The sequence below is a fragment of the Hemiscyllium ocellatum genome, unplaced genomic scaffold, assembly GCF_020745735.1.
Source record: "Hemiscyllium ocellatum isolate sHemOce1 unplaced genomic scaffold, sHemOce1.pat.X.cur. scaffold_2696_pat_ctg1, whole genome shotgun sequence".
NCBI lineage: Eukaryota > Metazoa > Chordata > Chondrichthyes > Orectolobiformes > Hemiscylliidae > Hemiscyllium > Hemiscyllium ocellatum.
In genome coordinates this window covers 10,514-15,000 of record NW_026868167.1, presented here as the reverse complement: position 1 = coordinate 15,000, position 4,487 = coordinate 10,514, and positions in this window count along the sequence as shown.

The window sequence follows — 4,487 nt, the reverse complement described above, 5'->3', positions numbered from 1 at the left end:
CCCGAGCCGCCAACATGTTCTTAGTATCGTGTTCCCCAAACCTGGGTGACGGGCACCACAGGGCGGCAGAGCCATCGCACTTGCCGGGTGGCAGAGGAAGGACCGGACTATGTACCATAGCGGCCAACCACTCCCAGAGCCGGTCGTGCGGGGCTCGAGGTCTGCTCTCAACGTCACATGCTTCTGTGAGTGCTCAGGCAAGGGTCAGACCACATCCTTCCTGGCAGCACCCAAAGCAACCAGGCCGCTCGTGTCTCTCGCCTTCATTTTTCGACACAAGCGCCTGAGGAGGGACGCCACCCCTCCCCTTGCGTCAAGAGACCTCCCCACCGGCCTCTGACTGATTCTTAGAACGGACGGAAAGAGTCGGGCAAGCCTGTCAAAGATTTGAGCGTATGTCAAAAGCTTTAGACTTCCGCGAACTCTCTGGCTTGCACTGAGACCCGAGGTCGATGTGCTCAGCACCACGGGGCCCCTTTCGCCTGCAGGTCCCGAGCCGCCAACATGTTCTTAGTATCGTGTTCCCCAAACCTGGGTGACGGGCACCACAGGGCGACAGAGCCATCGCACTTGCCGGGTGGCAGAGGAAGGACCGGACTATGTACAATAGCGGCCAACGACTCCCAGAGCCGGTTGTGCGGGGCTCGAGGTCTGCTCTCAACATCACATGCTTTTGGATGTGCTCAGGCAAGGGTCAGACCACATCCTTCCTGGCAGCACCCAAAGCAACCAGGCCGCTCGCGTCTCTCGCCTTCATTTTTCGACACAAGCGCCTGAGGAGGGACGCCACCCCTCCCCTTTGCGTCAAGAGACCTCCCCACCGGCCTCTGACTGATTCTTAGAACGGACGGAAAGAGTCGGGCAAGCCTGTCAAAGCTTTGAGCGAATGTCAAAAGCTTTAGACTTCCGCGAACTCTCCGGCTTGCACTGAGACGCGAGGTCGATGTGCTAAGCACCACGGGGCCCCTTTCGCCTGCAGGTCCCGAGCCGCCAACATGTTCTTAGTATCGTGTTCTCCAATCCTGGGTGACGGGCACCGCAGGGAGGCAGAGCCATCGCACTTGCCGGGTGGCAGAGGAAGGACCGGACTATGTACAATAGCGGCCAACGACTCCCAGAGCCGGTTGTGCGGCGTCTGCTCTCAGCCTAAGAGGCTTCTGGGAGTGCTCAGGCAAGGGTCAGCCTGCACCCTTGCTGGCAGCACCCAGGGGAACCAGGACGCTTGCATCTCTCGCCTTCATTTTCGACACAAGCGCCTGAGGAGGGACGCCACCCCTCCCCTTGCGTCAAGAGACCTCCCCACCAGCCTCTGACTGATTCTTAGAACGGACGGAAAGAGTCGGGCAAGCCTGTCAAAGCTTTGAGCGAATGTCAAAAGCTTTAGACTTCCGCGAACTCTCCCGCTTGCACTGAGACGCGAGGTCGATGTGCTAAGCACCACGGGGCCCCTTTCGCCTGCAGGTCCCGAGCCGCCAACATGTTCTTAGTATCGTGTTCTCCAAACCTGGGTGACGGGCACCGCAGGGAGGCAGAGCCATCGCACTTGCCGGGTGGCAGAGGAAGGACCGGACTATGTACAATAGCGGCCAACGACTCCCAGAGCCGGTAGTGCGGCGTCTGCTCTCAGCCTAAGAGGCTTCTGGGAGTGCTCAGGCAAGGGTCAGCCTGCACCCTTGCTGGCAGCACCCAGGGGAACCAGGACGCTTGCATCTCTCGCCTTCATTTTCGACACAAACGCCTGAGGAGGGAAGCCAACCCTCCGTGTGTCAAGAGACCGTCCCCGCCCCGGCCTCCGACTGATTCTTAGAACGGACGGAAAGAGTCAGGCAAGCCTGTTAAGACTTCCGCGAACTCTCCGGCTTGCACTGAGACGCGAGGTCGATGTGCTCAGCACCACGGGGCCCCTTTCGCCTGCAGGTCCCGAGCCGCCAACATGTTCTAAGTATCGTGTTCTCCAAACCTGGGTGACGGGCACCGCAGGGAGGCAGAGCCATCGCACTTGCCGGGTGGCAGAGGAAGGACCGGACTATGTACAATAGCGGCCAACGACTCCCAGAGCCGGTAGTGCGGCGCCTGCTCTCAGCCTAAGAGGCTTTTGGGAGTGCTCAGGCAAGGGTCAGCCTGCACCCTTGCTGGCAGCACCCAGGGGAACCAGGACGCTTGCATCTCTCGCCTTCATTTTCGACACAAACGCCTGAGGAGGGAAGCCAACCCTCCGTGTGTCAAGAGACCGTCCCCGCCCCGGCCTCCGACTGATTCTTAGAACGGACGGAAAGAGTCAGGCAAGCCTGTCAAAGATTTGAGCAGATGTCAAAATCTTTTAAGACTTCCGCGAACTCTCCGGCTTGCACTGAGACCCGAGGTCGATGTGCTCAGCACCACGGGGCCCCTTTCGCCTGCAGGTCCCGAGCCGCCAACATGTTCTAAGTATCGTGTTCCCCAAACCTGGGTGACGAGCACCGCAGGGCGGCAGAGCCATCGCACTTGCCGGGTGGCAGAGGAAGGACCGGACTATGTACAATAGCGGCCAACCACTCCCAGAGCCGGTAGTGCGGCGTGCGAGGTCTGCTCTCAGCGGAAGAGGGTTTTGGGAATGCTCAGGCAAGGGCCAGCCTGCACCCTTCCTGGCCGCTCCCACGGGAACCAGGCTACTTGCAATCCTTTCCCCCAATAGCAAGTGCCTTTTGGAGGGACGGCCGGAGTCAACGTGGGGTTTGCCCGCCCTCCAAAGTGTCAAGAGACCGCCGCACAGGCCTCTGACTGATTCTTAGAACAGGCAGCAAGAGTTGGGTAAGTCTGTCGAAAATTTGACAAAGTGTCAAAAATTAGACTTCCGAGAGCTCTTGGGCATGCACACAGGCCTGTCATTCAAGTGCTCTGCCCGCGGAACCGTTTTTCGGATGCCTTTCAAAGTGGTCCCGCGCCGCCATTTTGTTCTAAAAATCGTGTTCCCAGAAATCTCCGGGTACCCCGCCAACCTCACTGTGTCACAATGTCAAGTGGCACTGAATGGGTCTGAATTTCAAATTCGACTGCTTCGCTCTGGAACTCGAACCCGGCAAAACCGTTTGGATTTTTCCCGGTCCAGACTTCCGCGGCAGACAAAGTTAAAGTTTTCGGGCTGCAGACTCAAAACGACATCTGGCCAACCGCCGGGCTCAATTCGCCCAGTTCCTCCGGCACTTCGGAACTCATGTTCGGCATGAGTTTTTGAATCTTTCCCGATGCTTCGGCATTTTCCTCCGCTGACACTTAGAATATTTTTCACACTTGGCCGAAAATTTTTCTAAGTTTTTCTGGTTACTGATTTCTTCTTTTCGGGCATTTTTCTAAGTTTTCTTGGTTACTCATTTCTCATTTTCAAACATTTTTCTAAGTTTTTCTGGTTACTGATTTCTTCTTTTTGGGCATTTTTCTAAGTTTTCTTGGTTACTCATTTCTCATTTTCAAACATTTTTCTAAGTTTTTCTGGTTACTCATTTCTCATTTTCAAACATTTTTCTAAGTTTTTCTGGTTACTGATTTCTTCTTTTTGGGCATTTTTCTAAGTTTTCTTGGTTACTCATTTCTCATTTTCAAACATTTTTCTAAGTTTTTCTGGTTACTGATTTCTTCTTTTTGGGCATTTTTCTAAGTTTTCTTGGTTACTCATTTCTCATTTTCAAACATTTTTCTAAGTTTTCTTGGTTACTCATTTCTCATTTTCAAACATTTTTCTAAGTTTTTCTGGTTACTGATTTCTTCTTTTTGGGCATTTTTCTAAGTTTTCTTGGTTACTCATTTCTCATTTTCAAACATTTTTCTAAGTTTTTCTGGTTACTCATTTCTCATTTTCAAACATTTTTCTAAGTTTTTCTGGTTACTGATTTCTTCTTTTTGGGCATTTTTCTAAGTTTTCTTGGTTACTCATTTCTCATTTTCAAACATTTTTCTAAGTTTTTCTGGTTACTGATTTCTTCTTTTTGGGCATTTTTCTAAGTTTTCTTGGTTACTCATTTCTCATTTTCAAACATTTTTCTAAGTTTTCTTGGTTACTCATTTCTCATTTTCAAACATTTTTCTAAGTTTTTCTGGTTACTGATTTCTTCTTTTTGGGCATTTTTCTAAGTTTTCTTGGTTACTCATTTCTCATTTTCAAACATTTTTCTAAGTTTTTCTGGTTACTCATTTCTCATTTTCAAACATTTTTCTAAGTTTTTCTGGTTACTGATTTCTTCTTTTTGGGCATTTTTCTAAGTTTTCTTGGTTACTCATTTCTCATTTTCAAACATTTTTCTAAGTTTTTCTGGTTACTCATTTCTCATTTTCAAACATTTTTCTAAGTTTTTCTGGTTACTCATTTCTGCTTTTCCAACGTTTTACTAAGTTTTGCTGGTTACTGAGTTCACACTTTTAAACATTTTCGGGCATTTTTCTACGTTTTTCATGTTACTCATTTAGCACTTTCAGGCACTTTCCTATGCTTTCCTGCTTACTGATTTCACACT